Source organism: Pan troglodytes, chromosome 11, assembly GCF_028858775.2.
Source record: "Pan troglodytes isolate AG18354 chromosome 11, NHGRI_mPanTro3-v2.0_pri, whole genome shotgun sequence".
NCBI classification, from domain to species: Eukaryota; Metazoa; Chordata; class Mammalia; order Primates; family Hominidae; genus Pan; species Pan troglodytes.
The window spans coordinates 79,022,130-79,042,835 of NC_072409.2; the positions used below are offsets into that span (position 1 = coordinate 79,022,130).

Here is a 20,706-nt window from a genome sequence, read left to right on the forward strand (position 1 = left end):
GGGCCTGACTAAGGTCCCTGGACTACCAGATTCAGTTCATAAGACTATTTCCTGACACCCAGTGTGTGCCAGGGCCTTGACAGGTAACCTTGCAGGTGAGACATGGCTCTGGACTGCCAAGAGCTCCCACCTGGTGGGCCAACCAGAGACCCTACAGACAATAACTTTCCTCGGCACTTTCCTCGCTGGTACTAGTGGTGAGAACTGGCTGCACTGAGCTTCCTCTAAATGCTAATTAGAGGGTGCTTCTGAATTTTCTCCAAAAAGTCAGTCCAAGCAGTGTAGGGTCCCTGCACAGCTCCCATGGAGAGGCGAGGTGCTGGAGAGAACTGTGTGGTGAGGGAAGAGCAGGGCCTCTGGGGCCACCCATCTATGACAGTCTGTCTCTATCTGAGCAGTTTCTATGAGAGCTCTTACAGACCTTCTAGCCGCTTTGTTTTCAGATGGTAAAACCAAGGTCCAGAGAGGCAGAGCAACTTGCCTAAGGCCACGCTGCAAGATGCATTCACATAACAAATATGATGAGTGTCTACTTTGTGCAAGGCCTGGAGCCATGCACTGGGTCACATCAGTGAACAAGATGGGCTTGGACCTCCCCTCAGGGAGCCTACAGACTTGTGGAAGAATCCCAATAGAAGAATTACCTAAAGGGTCATGGGTTACAGGTGTGCTTGGTGCTAAGGAGGAGGTGTCTGAGGTTCTCTGAGAGCCTAAAGGAAAGGCTGAGCCAGCCTGGAGGCCTCAGTGGCCTCCTGGGGGAAAGGTATTTATGCTGAGCCTGAAGGGGTTGGGTGGAGCAAGGAGAAGGGGTGTGGGGGTGGAGGGAAAGTGCCTGGCAGAGGGGACAGCAAGTGCAAAGGCCCTGAGTTGAGAGGAAGGCAGCAGGAACGAGGAACGGAGAGAGCTGGTGTGGTTGTGGCTCAGGGATGGGCGGGGGATGATGCTGGGGAGGTGGGCCTGGTCTTGTAGACTGGGTTGAGGATTTTAGTCTTTCTCTTACAAGTCGAGTGACACCTCTGTTGGGTAGGACATGGTTATGGTGCTGGGCATAGCCGCCCCCACACACTCTAGATCTTGGACTTCAGGGAGGAGAGTCTGTTTCCATCACAAGCACCCTCTCTGCTCTGCTCAGAGCCCTTCTGAGAGATGGCAGAAGGCACATTTTCTCTGACATGGGAGGAGAGTGAGAGGGACCTCGATCAGGAAACCTACCTGGATGAGGCCTGTCCTTCCCTCCAGAATGTGGAAGAAAGTTTATCTTCTTTTTTTTTTTTTTTGAGCTGGAGTTTTGCTCTTGTTGCCCAGGCTGGAGTGCAGTAGTGTGATCCTAGCTCACTGCAACCTCCACCTCCTAGGTTCAAGCGATTCTCCTGCCTCAGCCTCCTGAGTAGCTGGGATTACAGGTGCCTGCCACCACGCCCAGCTAATTTTTTTGTATTTTTAGTAGAGATGGGGTTTCACCGTGTTGGCCAGGCTTAGTCTTGGACTCCGGACCTCAGGTGATCCACCCGCCTTGGCCTCCCAAAGTGCTGGGATTATAGGTGTGAGCCACTGCGCCCAGCCAGAAGGTTTATCTTTTTTTTTTTTTTTGAGACAGAATCTTGTTGTGTCGCCCAGGCTGGAGTGCAGTGGCGCGATCTCGGCTCACTGCAAGCTCCACCTCTCGGGTTCATGCCTTTCTCCTGCCTCAGCCTCCTGAGTAGGTGGGACTACAGGCACCCGCCACCATGCCCGGCTAATTTTTTCTATTTTTTAGTAGGGGCAGGGTTTCACCATGTTAGCCAGGATGGTCTCGATCTCCTGACCTCATGATCCGCCTGCCTCGGCCTCCCAAAGTGCTGGGATTACAGGCATAAGCCACTGCACCCGGCCAGAAAGTTTATCTTCTAATGGCTGACAAGATCATGTAATTTTAGGGGTAACAGGAGCCACAGAGGCAAGATTTCAACCTGTTGTTTTTTTAGAGGCCCAGAGAGAGGACAGGGCATGTCTGAGGTCACCCAGCAAGTGAACAGGGAAGAGCGGGGATCCAGGCCTCTGCACTCCACCTGGCCTCTGCAGCACAAGTGTTTCTGTGAACCGCTTATTCACACAGACACTCTGTGTGAGACTCCCTCTGTGTTTCACATGACCGTCATGGAGACTCAGAATCTGCACCATAACTCCTTTAGCTCAGAGTGCCCAGGAAGACCACGCAGCCTGCAAGACCTCATCCCTGAGTGGTCTGGAAGCCGCCCATGGATTCACTCACTCACCTGCTCACATGCCACTCCTCTAACTTCTTCCCTGAACGTGGGCTGGGAGCCAGGCACAGTGCCAGGTGCTCATCAGCTCTGTCCAGTCTCGCAGGGGCAGCATGCTGTGGACTCAGAGCCCGCAGGACAAGAGAGACTGTTCAGAGGGTCCTGATGAGGTGTCAGCCAGAGAGGGGGATGTTACCTGGGTTGGGAGCATCAAGGACAATGGCACTGAGGGGGCAGTGTTGGATGGGGGGCTTGAAGGACAGGTCCCATGGGCTCATGGAGAGATGGGGTCTGATGGGGAGGAGACCTGATTACAAACTCTGTGAGGACTCAGCATCTCCAGTGTCCTTCAGAATGAGCAGGCACGTCTGCAGGCCTGTCTCTGACTGTGCGCTCTGAGACGGCGACTGCAGGCGAACTGTGTGGCGGGATAATGACTGACCCAGTGTTTTCTGGTTAATCTGCTTCACCTCCCTGTAATGTGTTTTAATGAGGAGAGATGGAAGGTGAGGAGACGGGGCTGCCCTGCACCCACACACAGGCACTGGACTATGAATGACATACCCTCGTGCCCGATTCCCAATCACTTTGGACAAATGATGCCTGAGCAAGGGGCCGCAGGCTGGGAAGGGATGTCAGTCAAGGGTACAGGTTCCTTGAGCCCCTCATGCTAGCTCTCCAAGAGGTGAATGTTCCACAGGCCTCGCCTGTGAGCCCCAGCGTGGCATGGCGGTGGTGACAGGAAAGGGGCCTGAGGTGCTGGCCGCGGAGGCTGGCTGCCTCTTCCATTTTCGAGCAGATTGAGCTGTCTCAGTGTGTGTCTCTGTGGCCTAGTGCCCTGGATGGGGGCCTTGCTGTCACTTTCGCTGAGCAGCTTGGTGGGGAAGAAAGAGCACTTACTGGCCTTGGGGTCGGGAAGCTTGATTTGAGTCCTAGCTCTGCCCTGCCGAGCAAGTCACTATTTTTCTGGGCCTCAGTTTCCATATCTGTGGTAGGAGTGATCATGATTTTGATGACGACGACAGCAACAAGAACAGCCGCAGCAGCTGAAACTGAACGTGACGACAGCGATCCTCCTCACCTACACACCACAGCGTTCAGTTCACAAAGACCGTTCACATCCATCCTCTCATTGGACCCCCAAGGCAAATGCCTGCCAAACAGTCTGGGCATGATTTGGGAGCCCCATTGTATAGACTAGAGCATTTTTTTTCACAGATTGTTTATTCAAGGAGTTTCCAAGATTGTTGAACCGCAGAGCTGGAATCTCATCTCAGGGTCTTCTGTCTTCATCTCATACAAGATGGTTCCATGGGCCTCCAGGTCCAGGACGATTCCAGGGGCCAGTCTTCTGGCTGGCTGGTTTCCAGACCTGGCCTATTTCAGTCAGAGTCTGCCTGTCATTCCAGAACTCTCAGAACTTGCCATAGGTTTGGAGAGGCCACATCCTCCCAGATCCTCCCACCCTGTCTCCCATGGGAAGAACATTTCTCATTGGGGCCAGGCAGGGGTCCTGACAGTTACTGCTGTTAACTCGGAACCTGCCCCACTTGCAGCTTTTCCCGCCAAGATCTACCTGGGTGGGTGGGCCCAGGCTGCTGGCTTTTGTAGGGAAATGTAGTAAACCCTTTGCCCTGGGTGGAAGGCGTTAATGTTGACCACTCCTGGGCAATGAAACACTTCCTTTTCAAAACGGTTATTGAAAAAGCAATTCTGTTTTCCCTACATGTGGAGTGAGTAAAAATCACGTTGGAGGAAGAAAAGAAAATAAAGCTGCTGGTGGCGAGTGTGTGTGCACGCATGCGTGTATGTGCGTGCGTGTGTGTGTGTATGTTTCCAACAGCGGAATCTGTTTCAGTAAAACTCCCGTTGACGTTGTCGTCGGCGCAGCGCTCTTGTTAGGAGCGGGTCCCTCCTCCCGCGGCCACAGGAAGGCCGCGGAGCACAGCCTGCCGTATTTACTCTCGGCAGACTATTAACCAACACCAGGCTATTAATCTGGCTTTTGAGCCTTCACTAAAGCCCATAAAAGCTCACAGTTGTCAAATGGAGTTCATTTTAATTTCCTTTCAATCACAGTAAATTATTCAGGTGATAAATCAGCTGGAGCAGCCTCCTGGCTGTAATAGAAACCCTAATTCCTGGCTAATTATCCAGCCCATTGCTGCCAACAGATCAATACGGGTGCAAAATGGAACGGGCCAGGGCCGTCCCTCCCATTGGGCCAGAGACAGAGAGACAGCTGGGGAAGGGGACGTGCTGCTGACCTCCCAGGGAGTTCAAAGGTCACAGGGGGTTAAACTGGGAGAAGATCTGCCCCTTGTCTAACAGAGAAAACCACTAGAAATGCCTCTTGCTCTCATCAGCTGCTTTGCCCCCTCAGTGGTGGCACCTCTCCAGGCTGGTGGGCCGAACAGCATTGCCTTCTCCTGTGGGCATCCTGTTCCTGGGAAGGGGCTGGTTTGTGCTTCTGAGCATGTTGAGCTTGGTCATCAGGGATGGCCTGAACCTCGACCATGAGGCAGAAAAAGGGCTGGGTATCCTGGGGAGAAAGAGGATGTGGTTTTTTTCTTCAGGGAGCTCATTTTCCTTCATTATGGATCTGTGTCCCACCATGAGGAGGAGAGAAGGAGAGGAGGAGGTGGGGAGACAGGTGGGCCAGGCTGAGAAAGGGGAAGGCTTCCTGGAGGAGGTGCCTTGAGGGAAGGGCAGAATGCAGCCCCGTGGCAATAGCAGATGGCGGGCTGGAGAAGGCATTCTAGGCCGAAGGAGCAGCACAGGCAAAGGACTGTGGAAAGAGAGGAATGCAGGTGTGGGCAGGGAGCTGCAAGGGGGCCTGGATGGTTGAAATGGGGGGCAGTGAAAGGAAGTCAGGTACAATGGGGTGGAGGAGCAGGAGGGGACCTCAACCGCAGAGAGCTGGAATGCAGAGATGAGGTGTGACTGCTCTGAGGGCAGTGTGTCCCAGAGCCCGGGATCTGTGGCCTGGATTATTCTGCTCACCTTGGAAGCAACCTTCACTGGGACTTCTTGCCTCTCGTCCTGTTCCTGCGACTACCGTTGGATCTCTTTCTTCTTGAAGTCTACCTCCTATAAGAGTTCCTCATGGTTTCCCACCATTGAAACCCAACCCCGGACCTTCATCCCCATCACGCCCCTTCACCGTCCCCATGTCCCTCTGCTTGCTCACAAGACCCTCGGGCTGTGGCCAGGCCTGACCTTTCACTGCCCACACAGGCTGGGCTGCTCCTGTGTCCAAGGGGGCTGCTGCCCATGGCCCAGCCTCTCCCAGGGCTGGCGTGCGCATGTGTGTGCGTGTGTATGTGCATGAACGTGTGAATCCCAGGTGAGGCTCTGAGCGTGTTTGGTGACAGGTACTACAGTTATTACTTTCTTAATTTTGTGGCTCACTCTCTAAGCTGCTGCTCACTGCTTCCCTGCCTGGAACATTCTTTCAGCCTGTTTCTAAATCCTACCCTGTCCGGGCCCAGGAGGAGTCCTGCCTGCCCTGTGAGGCCTTCAATGGCCCTGCACCAATTCGGCCTGCACCAACTTGTCTCTTATCTGAGCTCATAAATATATTGGGTTTTAATGATTGCTGTAGTAATTGCTGTAGCTACTATGTATTCCTTGCTTATGGCATGCCTGGCTCTGTTCTGAAAAGACCCTTACTTACCCCACCTCATTACCAAGTCACAACAACTCCCATCATCCCCGTTGTGCAGGCAGAGTAGCTGAGGCTTGGTGAGATGAGTACAGTGGCTTAGCCAAGGGCACACAGTAAATATGGGGCCAAGATCATAAGCCAGGTCCTTGCCTCCAGAGCCCAGGCTGGTGGCCATTGGGGTACCCCCCAGTTGCAGCACAGGCTGCCCACTGACTCTTAGAGATGGATAGTTTCCTGGAGATGCAACCTGGGGGTTCAGTTTGATCATGCAAGCAGCTGAGCATGAGTTAGGAGGTGCTAGCACGGCCACATGAACCAGTGTGGTCTCAGGAGGCATAAACAGAAGTCTAGGGTGGTGACTGTCCCATTCTCCTCTGAGCTGGTTCTGTTCCTCTCACCCTGCCTCTCTCCTCATGGGGCTGTGCTCAGGGCCAAGCTCCTTCTTTGCAAAAGTAGAGTTTGTGCGGAAGAGGCAACTGAAAATTCTTACCTAGGAAGAATGACTGGAGAAATTTGGGCCATTTGGTCTGATGAAGAGAAGGCTTGAGGTTGTGGGCAAGGAAGAAGACAGGCTAAAAGAACTCACTAATAGCCCAAGCTTTCTGACAGTGGAATGGGCCTCCTTGTTAAGTAGTGAGCTTCCCACTGCTAGAGGCTTGCAAGTAGAATCTATCCATTTTCATACATGTGGTTTTAGAAGTTTAAGAATCTGGAGGGCTTAATTATCTAAATGCCAATGCCTTTCCAACCTGAAAGAATGATTCTAAGATAAGAAGAATGAGAAGGGTCTGGTGGGAAGAGGGGAAGGAGTAGAGAAGATCTTTTACACTGAAGCACCAGAAGGGGCACTGAAGGGCAGTTCTCCCGAGGAATCCTCACTAGGGTGGACAAAGAGGATCAGTCTGCATCACAGGAGCCATGGTCCTGGGCAGCAAAGGGGTGGGGACTGCAGGGTCTTGGGAGGCCATTGGATGACTCCAGCTCCACTAGTGCAGGGAGCAGGGCTGGGGTTCTGGTGAAGATGCCAGGGCCAGGATACTGGTGGCTGCTGTCAGCTTTGCTGCCTCCAGACAGTATCTGGCCTCCTCTGCCCAGGAGTTCAGGGCCAGGTCCCATGGGGGAGGAGTAGGCTGGTCAGCACATTAGCAGAAAGTGGTATGTGGTGAGTTAGTGAGGTGCGAGGGGACTTGTAAGTCCCTCTGCGTGCGAGGGGACTTGTGTGCTGGGGTCGGGGCCTTGGACTGTATTACCTTGAGAGCAAAGAGAGGCCTCTGTGAGATTTTAAATCAGGGAATATCAGGATCCAATCCAACACAGAGTGGAAGATTACTCTTGCAGCTGTGAGGAGACTTGGAGGGCTAGGGGACCAGGAGGCTATTGCTAGGGTATAGGCGACGTTGCTTTACCCCTGAAGATGGCTGCCTGGGTCTGGCTTCTCTCCAGTCCGTAGTATTGCCCAGGAAGTGTGGCCCCATCATGCACGGCTTCTCTCCTTTCCCTTTTGCTCCCCCACCTCCTCACACTTCCCCCCACCAACCCTCCAAATCTCCAGCCAGGCCCCCATATTTCCTAGAGTTAGCTTGAATTTGATTCTGAGCTTCCTGATGGTCAAAGCAAAATGGGAAATGCAATCAGTTGTGTTCTTCTCATTGTCCACCAGTAGAGAAGAGTCCAATTCCTCAATGGAAGCCATTTTTTTTTTTCCTGACATTTAGAGTGGAAGGAAATTTTCACATGGGTTTTCAGTGGGTAGACCAGTGAGGCAATGGTCACGGTCCTCAACAGCACATTTAGAGGCCCTGCAGTAGGTTGTATAGAGCTTGTCTTATGGATGAGTATGACGCCCACATGCTAATCAGTGCATTTCTGCAGGGGCAGGGCTACTGTGACCATGAGGCTCAAGAGAGCAGCCTTTCTGATAGCCCAACTTAACTAAGAAAAAATCCCAGACCCTCTAGGGTAGCTCTTCTTAGATTTTCCAACTTGATGCTCTGGGAAGATACGCTTTGGGGCTTTGAGACCTCCTGCCACCCAGAGGGTACCCCTGGGAAAATGTCCTCCTTAGGTGGAAAAGTTTCAGTCTATCGGAAGGTGCCTCCAGTGGTCACCATCAACTGCATCAGCTCAACTCTTGATGAGAATAAGAATTTCGTAGTTTGCGTTGACTTCTCTGATGGGAGCTTGGTAGGCAGGGACTTGGGGACTTGAAGGAGGGAGAAGTCATATGTTTTAGAGATTAAAGAAGGAGATGGTAGGCTGGATGTGCTTTTGTTCAGGACTTCCCAATTACCATAGCACACATAGAAAGTGTTAATATTTGCGTAAAACACCAGGATAAACAGGATGCTCGTGGCTGGAGGCAACTGGCCTACAGGCTTTAGCTTCCCCACATGTCCCCTGGTCATCCAAAGGCTGAGAGAGTTTGATATCTTGGCACACTATTTGTAAGGCTCTGCTTTTGTGGAAAGGAAGAGTTGGGGTTTGGTTGGAGCTTTGACTCTTCTTTCTTATTCTTCCTCTGTAGGGTTGCCAACCTAGCAAAAATGGACATGGTATTGATTTGGGTACTGAACAAGTACCAAAATACTCACTCCATACCTTCCCAACCATTTCTAGGGGCTCTGAAAACCTGAGTTGGGCAGTACCACTTAGGCTTAACTTAAGCACCCCTTAGAGGAGACCTAAAGTGAAGCTTCTGGCACATTATTTCCCAAACTGACTGCCCTGTAGAGCAGACCCTCCCTGGCTTACCCACCCAGTTGCAGGAGGGGAAGATGGAACTGAGAGACAGACTTAACTGGGCCTTCCTATGGGAAACCTGAAGCGTGTAGAAGCTTGAAGTTCCAGAGAAGGGCTTCTGAGCCGCAAGGCACAGTGATGCCGCCCACCAGCGAACACAGCTCACTGCTTGTCCTGGGCTCTGACCAGTCGGATAAGTGACTCCTCCCATGGCAGGGAGCTATAAGAGGATGGAGGCAGGGGGACAAGGCTTCTCATCCCAGTTGTCCCCAGCAGGAGGAGAGGAGGTAGAAATACCTTCCTGAACACTGAACTGCTTAAGATTTAACTTGGACGCTATTTTGCCTTAGGAATGAGATAATCACAAGGATTATTCTGGAATTGTTGCTCCCTAGATCTCTAGAAGTGCCGGGTGCCTCTAGACCAGCCATACTCTCCCTTATTCTATTTATTCTATTGTCATCATCTCAAAGTGACCCAAGGATGAAAATTACATGGACTCTATGGGACCTCAACCTTCTTCACTTGATTTGCTGCCAAGAATATTGCCTGGGGATGTCCATTTGTTTCTAAGTAGCTTTTGAAATATTTTCTAAACAGTTGAGTAGTCTTTGTCTTCCTGTGAACCAAGCACAAGGACAGCTCCCCAGTAAAAATCGTTCCTGCTTTGTAAGGGAGGGGGATGTTTGAGGGAATACTGGGCAAATTGCCATAGTGAAAAGCGTGGGGTTCTGGGCTTTAGTGATGGCTCTTGGGCTAGTCACTTTGGGTCATGGTTTTTGCATTTAGGGTGGGAGATTGCCCTGGGTCATCCTTGAGATCCATTCCAGCTCTAACATTCTGTGAGTGATAAAACAAATGGGAAATCCATCACTTATTTTTATTTTGACTTGTTTACAGTTTTTCCTCCTGTCTGTTCCACTCTTTTTGATGACAGGCAAATTCTGTGTTTGTGGGATTTAAAGATTACAAGTGAATTGTCAAAGAGCTGCCTGCACCTTGCTCGGATGTTCTTTCATTCATTTATTCATTCATTCATCCAAGAAATTTTTACAGATATGCCATGTCAGTGACATTGACTACCTGTGCTGTGTTGTGTAGCATAAAGTAACAGCAATTGATGCAGCCAAAATACTGTGTGAGAATTGACTTTTGAGTAGAGATATTTCCCCTCAAACAAGGCTATCCAATATTTGCAATTCAAAAAAAAGACAAAAGAACAGATAATTTTGGTCTTACACCTTGTTTGTTTTGAGGGTGTGTCACAAGTTTGACTTAAGGAAGTCGGCTATTTACAAAACTCTTAAAAAACAATAAAAATAAACATTTATTGTTTTGTAAATTATTTTTTAAAAAAGAACATAGATTTCTGATTCTTATAACAAGGTCTGAGCTATTGTAGGCTCTCCTATTGCAAACAATTGGATCAAATATAACAATAAAGCATTATATATATGTGTGTGTATATATATATATGTATTTTTTTTTTTTTTTTGAAAGAAAAAGGGGGAAATCCTCAGTGGCTGGAATTTAAAAGGCAGCTCAAAGCCAGAACTTTAAGTGCATGAGCTAGTGTCCTGGTGGCCCAGGGTATGGGTTCTCAATATAGTCTCTAGTGAACAGGGGCTGGGGTTTTGATGCTGATGTTGAGACAAAAGATGTAGTCTTAGAATTGTGTGATATATAGGAATGGGAACCAAAGCTCCTGCAAAAAACTAGAAACCTGGAAGGGCTGCACTTTCCATGAAATGGGCACTAGGTAAGTTTTACCCACAAGCTGAAGGAGGCAGTAGGGAAACTTGATTCTACATGGGACTCAGAGAAAAACAAAATATTTCTAAAAAATTCAAGGATAGAAATAATATAAAAACTGGAGGCATATTAGTGAAATCCCTGAGATGCCTCGCAGATGCATATAAAAAAACTTTCATCTGGCTCCTTCCACAATTTAGTATGTACGACATGCCTACAGAATAAATAATAACTACTAAATAAGCTCACAATTTAAAAATGTCAAACCACCCAAGAAAATGAGGGAAAGTTAGGAGACATAACCAGGAAAATGAGTACTCCAAGAATCCAAGATAGCAGACAATTTGAAAGAGACTAGAAAATGATTAAAGAGATGAAAAAGACTAGAAACCATTATAAAAGAATAAAATGCCATGAAAAAAGAAGGAACATACTAGAAAGAGAATCAAATAAATTTTCTAGAAATAAAAATTATGATGGTGAGAATTAATTAAAAATTCAACTGATGGATTAAATACCAGATAAGACATAGCTGAATAGAAAATTACTGATTTGGGAGGAGACAAAGCTGAGGAAATTCTCAGGAACATAGCATAGAAAGCTAAAGAGTTGGGAAATATGAAAGAAAAAGGTAAGAGATAAAACAATATCATGAGAAAGTCCAACATACACCAAATAGTTGGCATGGAAAAATAAAAACAGAGAAAAGAGGCAATATTTGAAGAAATTTGAAGACTTTGTGAAACAAAACTATTGCAAGAAACATGTATCATTATATTGAAGAAGCATACTAAATCCCAAGCAAGTTAAATAAAAATAAACAGACAGCTAAGCAAAACTTTAGTGAAATTGAAGAACATCAAAGACAAGAGAAAATTATGAAAACAACCAGAGAGAAAGTATAACATTTAGACTGACAGGGCTCTTTTTTCAGCATTGTTAGAAGTCAGAAGACAACAGAAAATATCTTCGAGTGTTAAGAGATAGTAATAATTACCTCGTACTCAGATAAATGATCATTTAATAGTGAAGGCAAATAAAGACATTTTCAGATAATGGCAGGGAGAGTTTACCACTCACAGACTCTTACTGAACTGCTAAATCATGTACTTCAATAAGAAAGATATGAGAGACTTGCAGTTTCAGCTCTGACAAGTGGAGTTTTGACACCATTACTCTGATCTTTACAATAAGAAGTAAAGCTGAACAAAAGGAAAATCAACACGTTTTCTTGGCCTAAGTCATAAGAATACAGAGTTACGGCTGAGATCTGCCAGATTAACATGAAACCTTACTTTAGTCCAATTACTTCATGTATCATGTACAACTTTCAACAAAATATTAGGCAAGAAAAAAAAAGTAAGAAGAGACAAAGTAAGCATCAAAATCAGACTCAGACTTTGGAATTATTATATAGGTATATATTTTTTTCTTTTGAGACAGGGTCTTGCTCTGTCACCCAAGCTGGAGTACAGTGGCATGATCTCAGCTCACTGTAACCTCAACCTCCCAGGCTCAAGTGATTCTCCCCTCTCAGCCCCCCAAGTAGCTGGGACTACAAGCAGCACCACCACGCCTGGCTAATTTTTGTATTTTTTGTAGAGACCAGGTTTCACCATGTTGCCCAGGCTGGTCTTGAACTCCTGAGCCCAGGTAATCAGCCTGCCTTGGCCTCCCAAAGTACTGGAATTACAGGTGTGAGCTACTGCACCTGGCCAAGATAGGGAATTTAAAATGATTATAATTAATATGTTAAGGACTGTAATGGAAAAAGTAAACAACATACATGAATGGATGAGTAATGTAAGCAGAGAGATGAAAATTCTAAGAAAGAATCAAAAGAAAAATAAAAAACACAGTAACAGAAATAAAGACTTTCTTTGATGGGCTCATCACTAGACTGGACACAGCCAAACCAAGAATTTGGGAGCTTGAAGATATGACAGTAGAAACTTTCCCACACTGAAAAGCAAAGAGAAAAAAGAATGAAAAAACAAAACCAGAACAGAACACCTAAGAACTGTGGGATAATTTTAAGAGGCATAGCATATTTATAATTAGGTTGCCAGAAGGAGAAGAGAGAATGAAGAAGAAGAAATATTTGAAATAACAATGGCTGGGAATTTTTCAAAATTAGTGACAGATGCTAACCACAAATGCAGAAAACTTAGAGAACACCAAAATATCTACATTAGGCATATAATATTCAAAAGCCAGAATATCAAAGACAAAGAGAAAATCTTGAAAGAAGCCAGAGGTAAAAATTACCTTACTTATAGAGAAACAAGAATAAAAATTACAGTGGATTTCTTGTCAGAAATCATGCATACAAGAAGAGAGTGGAGTGACATATTAAAAGTGTTGAAAGAAAAAGTTCACCCACCTAGAATTTTATATCATGGGGAATTATACTTCAAAAGTGAAGGAAAAAATAAAGACTTTCCCAGTTAAACAAAAATGGAGGAAATTCATCACCAGCAGACCTGGTCTAGAAGAAATGTTGAAAGAAGTTCTCCAGAGGAAGGAAAATGATGTAGTTCAGAAACTCAGATCTACATAAAGGAAAGAAGGGAGTTGGAGAAAGAATAAATGAAGGTAAAATAATACCTTTGATTTTTCTATTCTTAATTGATCTAAAAGGTAACTGTTTGTGTAAAGTAATAATAATAACAATGTATGGAGTGATTTATTACATATGGATAAGTGAAATGAATGGCAGCAATGTCCTAAGGGACAGGAATGAGGAACTGGGAATATTCTATTAGAAGGTACATGATTGAAGAGGAATAGTATCATTTGAAGGTGAACTTAGATTAGATATAAACGTATATTGCAGACTCTAGGGAAAGTACTAATACTTAAAAAAAGAAATATAATTGAAATGCTAACAGAAGAGATAAAATGGAATTGTATGACACGTTCAGTTGAAACCAGAGAAGGAAGAAGAGGGGACGTAAAGAAACAAAGAACAAGTTCAACAAGTAGAAAAGTTACAAATGTAGTAGATATGAATCCAATTATATCAATAATCACTTTGAATGTGAATGGTCTAAACATACCATTGAACATATTGAAACCCCGTCTCTACTAAAATACAAAAAATTAGCTAGGCATGGTGGCGTGTGCCTGTAATCCCAGCTACTTAGGAGGCCGAGACAGGAGAATTACTTGAACTTGGGAGGTGGAGGTTGCAGTGAGCCGAGATCTCGCCATTGTGCTCCAGCCTGGCTGACAGAGCAAGACTCTGTCTCAAAAAAAAAAAAAAAAAAAAAAAGGGAGATTGTCAGAGCATATTAAAAAAACAGAAGGACTCATCCATATGTTGCCTACAAGAAGGATATGAAATACAAAAGGAGAGAATGGGATTTAAGAAGTGATGGTAACCAAATACATAGATAAATGAACAATAATCTAAATAGGTTTGTCCAATAAATAATATCACCTGTAAAAGTAATTAATAGTTTTGGAAGTTTAAAACAAAGTAGGAAAAAAGGCAATAATAATATGTAAGATTGGGAGGAGGCTGATCTAAGTTAAAACATTCTAAGTTTTTTGCATTTCATAGGAGGAAGATAGATATATTGATAAACGTTAGGCTGTGTTAGGTCAAGGATGCCAGTGAACAAATTAAGGAAGACAATTAAAGGGTAACCATTATGGTAATAGAACGCGTAATGTGCAAACCAGAAGAAGCAAAAAGAAATATTTAGAATACTTAGTGGATCCAATAGAAGATAAGGGAGAAGAAAGGTAAATTAAAAATATAAAATCACACAATAGAGGATAGAAATAAATAAAAATATTTGAGTAGTCTCGATAAATAGATTGGATTTGCAAGATAAATAGAAGACGTGTAAAATAACCAAAACCCAGAAATGTGGTGTTTTTAGTAATTAACCTAAAACAAAATGGTACTGAAAGTTTGCAAGGACTGAGAGACGAAAATATGGCAATACTAACCAAATAAAATGTGATAGAGTAATCTCATTATCAGATGATATAAACTTCAAGGCCCAAAGTATGCTCAAAGACAAAGAGGATTATTGCTTAATGATAACAAGAACAATTTGTAGGAAAATATAACGCTCCTGAACCTGTATGCACTTAGCAACAGAGTCTCTAAATATTTAAAGCAAAAAATGTCAATGAACAAATGAACAAATCCCATGATATTTTGGGGAGACTAAAATGCCCCTCTTGTTAATGAATAAATCAAGCTGACAAAAAATTGGCAGGGGTATTTGTAAGATTTGCACAACATAATTAACAAGCTTAATAGAATAGACATATGAAAGGACAACAATTAGAGAATACTTTTGCTTTTTGAACTCCTGGAAGGAATACTTCCATGAATGCCCATTCATCCTGCCCCCTACTTATACCACCGTACCACCCTACTTCCCTACCCCTAAATATGTCTTATAAGGAACTTGTAGAGGAAGTGGAACTGGCTGGCCTATAGAAAAGAAAACTCATGGCCGGGCACAGTGGCTCACGCCTGCAATCCCAGCACTTTGGGAGGCCGAGGTGGGCGGATCACAAGGTCAGGAGTTTGAGACCAGCTTGGTCTCGAGGTGGTGAAACCCTGTCTCTACTAAAGATACAAAAAATTAGCTGGGCGTGGTGGTGTGTGCCTGTAATCCCAGCTACTTGGGAGGCTGAGGCAGGAGAGTCGCTTGAACCTGGAAGGCGGAGGTTGCAGTGAACCAAGATTGCGGCATTGCACTCCAGCCTGGATGAGAGGGCAAGATTCCATCTCAAAAAAAAAAAAAGAAAAGAAAAGAAAACTCAGTGGATATGCAAGAATGTGATCTGATCTCAAAAGGGCTCCTGTGGAGAAGGAACAGAAGCAGACTTCTTTGTAGTTCCAAGGGGCAGACCCAGGATTTAGGTGGAAATTACAGAGAGGCAGCTCTCATCTCAGTTGAAGGAAACCTTCCAAGCAGGTGAGCTGCCTAAATGTGGATTGGGCTGGGAATCTTCTGTCACTGAGAGTGTCTGGTGTGGGCAGTGAGGCCACTTGGGAGGAAGACTGAGGAGGGGTTTCAAGTGTCAGATTGGGGCTTGGAAGAGGTAATCACTAGGGTCCCTTCCAGCTCTGAGCTTTGGCATTCTGTGACGCATGTGGTTGCATTTCCTCTCTTCTATTTTGGAGAAAAGATGAATTTGTTGATTCTTTCCCGATGTCTTGGCTATGAAACCAAATGGGATGACTTTATTGAAGACCATCACATAGTCCAGCTCAGTGTCAATGCTTTTAAGAAGGTGCAGACCTTCTTGGGTCAGGGCAACAGAATTGGTGATGTTTTCATTTCAGGCTCACCAAGAGGACAGATAACTTTATCTACCTGTTGGTTACAGTAGTTCAAGGGTTCCTGGCAAGAGCCGGCTCATCAGGATGAGAGCATGCAAGGAAGATTATGACCAACAAGCTTTCAGAAGGAGCTTAGGGACTTAGATGAGTTCTAAATGACAGGTTAATAACAGTCCTATCTGTGTCCATCCATGAGGCTGGAGCTGGGGAATGGAGATTAAGGTCAGTGGAGTCAAAGAGGTGTCGCTTAGGGAGGTCGAGGGTAGGTGAAGATAGTGGTGGGAGGTCCCGAGGAACGGGAAATCTGCCAGGAGGAATGGCCGCATTTCACTAACAGTATGAGGGGATTGGCTTGGGCAGATAATGTGGAATTCTGAGGAGATGCTGTGGTAGGATGGTGTGGTGAGCAATGGCATGGAATTTTGCAGACCCCATGCCTGGCCCAGAAAGGCCTGAGGAGAGGACGGTGGTATGCTTTCTACTGGGGAGTGCGTCAGGGACCCATGTCTGGAGGACTGCTGGAAGTAGCATAGTGTCATGGTTAAGAACACAAGCTTCGGAAGCAGCTGCTTGTGACTTTGCAACCTGTTATGTTAGTTTTGAGCTCACGTAATCTCTTGGGAGACTGTGGTAATAAAAGTGAATGTAGGCTTACCTCTGGAGTCTATGTGATTCTTCCTTTATTCCTACCTTTGAGAACACTGGTTATTATCACATCTCAAACAAATACGAGCTTTTCTTCCTTTGTGTACAAAGTTATTATTTCCAATCTACTTGGCTTTACCACAGCTTTATCCTCAGTTTTCTCATAAGTAAAATGGGGATAATAACAATACTTGTGTGGGCCGGGCGCGGTGGCTCACGCCTGTAATCCCAGCACTTTAGGAGGCTGAGGCAGGTGGATCATGAGGTCAGGAGATCAAGACCATCCTGGCTAGCATGGTGAAACCCCGTCTCTACTAAAAATACAAAAAATTAGCCAGGCGTGGTGGCGGGCCCCTGTGGTCCCAGCTGCTTGGGAGGCTGAGGCAGGAGAATGGCGTGAACCCGGGAGGCAGAGGTTGCAGTGAGCCGAGATTGTGCCACTGCACTCCAGCCTGGACGACAGAGCGAGACTCTGTCTCAAAAACAAAACAAAACAAAACAAAACAAACAAAAAAACAGCAATACTTGTGTTGTAGGTGGTTGTACAGATTAAACAAGGTTTGGCAGAGGGTTCAGTCCATAGTAGGTACTCCAAATGTTCCTTTATTATCATTGTTGTTATTATTAAGGAGTGTTCTGCCACATCAGAGGTTCTACAGGGCAGAGAGTCAGGGTCATGGTGGGAAAGGGATCAAGAAAGCTCAGGTGGGTAGGGCTGGGTTGGGCAGGAAAGGAGTTGGAGAGGAGGCAGGAGGGAGTTTGCGCAGGGAGACAAAGTGGCTATGAATTGTCTTGGTGGGAGGGAATGAGAGACAGACCAGAAGGCCCTATCTGACCTGCAGTGATGGGGCATTTGAGCTGGGGAGTTGCTGGGAACTTTTTCTTCCCCAGACTTTCTCTGTTTTTACTGTTTGCTTGGCTACAGATTACACAGGCAAATGAGCCCAGGCTTCCAGGGAAATATTCCATTAAGGCAATCAAAATAACAATTTGTATCACTTTTAGAACTTCTGCCTGAGGAGCTAAGAAATATTTGTACTAAATTATTAATTCTGGGTTGTACTGTAAGGATCTTCCCCTACAAACAAACAATTTAATATTTCCTTTTTGGTGCAACAGAGGACGAGTTCTCCGGTCTCCTAGATCTGCCTCAAAAGAAGGGAGTAGGTATTTAAACCCAGACTGTGATACTTCTAAGGAACCTGCCTAACAGAATGTGTCCCGTCCCTCTCGGAGGAAGGGATGGACTGTCAGCCTCGGTAACCTTGTTCTCAGGGACACTCGCCGCTCCCACTTATGGTCGGGCTGCACCTGTGCTGGCCACATGGCAAGGCGGTAAGAGCCAGAGCTCTGGAGTCCCTGGTCCTGGAACCTGGCGTGCGTACCTGCTGGCTGTGTGATTGGGATAGTTTGCTCCCCCTCACTCAGCATCGGTTTCTCCATCCACAAGAGGAGGGTGGCCATGCCGATATGCTAGCACAGAGCTGGTGTGAGGCTCCCGTGTGTCTCCAAAGTCTTGGACAGTGCCTGGCACGTGGGAGACATTCAGAGGATGTTATTTATTATTATTTGCATTCTCACAGAATGTCTCAGTGATATAGACACGGCTCTGCCTTTCACCAGGGGCAACGGGGGTGGGGTGCACAGAGAGTGTGTGGGGAGGAGGATGAGGAAGAGGGTGCCAGGTAGGGAAGTGGAAAGAGGGAGAAGAGAAGGAACAAAAGCATGGAGACATATGCATATGTGTTCAGTCTGGGAAAGGGAGAGTAGTTTCAGGTGGCCAAAGTGTGAGGTGTGGTGGGGGTGTGGGTGATGGTTTTGGAAATTCTGTTAAAAAAAATATATATATATATGTTCACACACACATATACGTACAAATATAATATAATGTAATGTCATATAATATGTAATACAGTAATGTAATATCCGGACAGTGCATATCCTTAAATACTTTCACTTGAGACCATTTGAGACCAGCCTGGGAAACATAGCGAGACCCCATCTCTACAAAAAAACTAAAAGTTAGCCAAGTGTGATAGCTACTCGGGAGGCTGAGGTGGGAGGATCACTTGAGCCCAGGAGTTCAAGGCTGTAGTGAGCCATGATCATGCCACCGGACTCCAGCCTGGGTGACAGAGTGAGACCCTGACTTTAAAAAAATAAAAAATAAATAAACAAATGAATACGTAAAATTTCAGGAAACTGAGGAAATGGTACTTGATCCAAAGCAAGGTTTAAAATTTTTACATTGCATTAGCCTGACAGGACATTTATGGTAGGTTTGGAGCCACAGTGTAATTTTTCATCTTTTAAACATCAGGCCTTGTCACTTTGGATGTTGGAGTGTGAGGATCAGTGGTGGGCCTGATGGTGTTGCCTCTGGAGCTGCCAGGAAGGGGAACGTTGCTTCCATAAGGGACATCATTTTAGGAACAGGCATATTTATTTATATGGGCTCCTCTGAATACATTCATTTATGAATAGAATCTGGATGTCAAATTATAGCACATGGAATAAATCTGGAGAAATCCTGTGATATATGTGCCCTGGGGGCAGCACTATTCACTGTTATCCTTTTTTGGGCTTCTGATCCTGTTTAGAATGGGTTTTTGGGATTTGGAAAAAGTAACCACTTCCCTCCTGTTTTGGCCCTGCACGTGGCTGAGTCATCATTTTACACTGTGGCTTGGGGGTTAGGAGCTAAGGAGCAGAAAGCGGCCATGGGGCTTTCCAAGTTCGTTGGGCCCTGCCTGCTGGTGGTTGGTAAAGAAGTTGCCTCAACTGTCTCCTGGGGATGCTTCCAGGCCAGCTCACCAGTGGATTTCAAGTAACTCAAAATGGACTTAAACCGCAAAGTGTCCTGGTGACCGTAACCTATCTGTAGCACGTAGTTTTCCCTTCCATTACTGGTAGTCAGAAAGCGGCATCTATGCTGTGGGGCAAAACAACTCAGACATGTTCACACATGGCCTTGAGAGACGAACCTCTCATTGCTTTGGAGAAGCTTAGCTACAGGAAAATCTTACAGGACAGCTGACATTGGTCATTAGATTCCCCTCATGGGCAGATTTGAGGTCAAAATTTCCAGAGGTTTCAACCTGATGAATGTGGCCCAGGTTTTGGCTGGTTCTGGGGAATCTTATTTTCCAGCACTACACACTGAGGTCAGCTGCTCGGGTTTCTCTCGATCTCTGACTGGTTCCCATGAAAAGTTCCCTGATTTACAAATTCGAGCTGTCCATCTGTGCACCGGGAGAAACACACGGAAATGCTTGAGGCAGCGCTGCTTGGCATTGCGGAGTTCCTGAAGCTCAGGGGCAGCTGGGCCATGGCCCCTCTGCGAGCCTCAGGGAGTCACTTCCTGATGGAGCACTGCATCCTGACGGAGCACTGCTCAGGGAGTCGCTTCCTGATGGAGCACTGTATCCTGACGGAGCACTCCTCAGGGAGTCGCTTCCTGATGGAGCACTGCATCCTGACGAAGCACTCCTCAGGGAGTCACTTCCTGATGGAGCACTGCAGAGTTTCCTGCGTGCTGTTCCTTTAGGGGGAGGTATATGTGTGCATCTTGGTGTAGAGAACTCAAAGCTGAACACTTTCTAGCCCCTGACCATGCTGTTTTGTAACAATAGAGTACAAATGATGTGCCAGGCACTGATCTGGGCACTTTGCCTGTATTAACTCCTTAAATTCTCTCAACAGCCCTGTGAGGCGGAGACTTTATTTTAATTTTACAGAAAAGGAAACTGAAGATCAAAATAGTTAAGTAACTTTTCCAAGGCCTGCAGCTGGTAAGTTGTGCTGCTGGGATTTGAAGAGCAGCTTCTCTATCTCATTCAAAGAGTGGCCCAAACAATTGGACCGGCTGATCCAATTTACCAGAAACAATGGCTGTGGATCAAGCATTCTAAAATAATAGTTACTATTTTTAGGATCTGTTTCTTGTGTTAAACAGATCTATAAATAGCAATGCCCTTTGATAGGTTACTTGATTTGGTTATCTTGGCATAGATGTCATCTTGGAAGGTATGGGTACAGTGGCTTACACCTGTCATCCCAGCACTTTGGGAGGCCAATATGGGAAGATCACTTGAACCCAGGAGTTTGAGACAGCCTGGGTAACATAGTAAGACCTCATCCCTACAAAAAATTGAAAAATTAGCTGGGCATGGTGGCTCATGCCTGTAGTCCCAGCTACTAGGGAGGCTGAGGCAGGAGGACTGATTGAGTCCAGTAAGTGGAGGCTGCACTGAGTCATGATTGTGCCACTGTACTTCAGCCCTCCCTGGGTGAGAGTGTGAGACCCTGTTTCAAACAAACAAACAAAAAATTAAAAAAAAAAAAGA

General features: G+C 46.0%; 1 protein-coding gene across 8 annotated transcripts in view; it reads left to right on the forward strand.

The window, feature by feature from the left end:
• The window catches only part of PAX5 (paired box 5), a 203,090-nt gene that overhangs the window by 68,696 nt on the left and 113,688 nt on the right, over positions 1-20,706 (forward strand). The window lies entirely within an intron of this gene.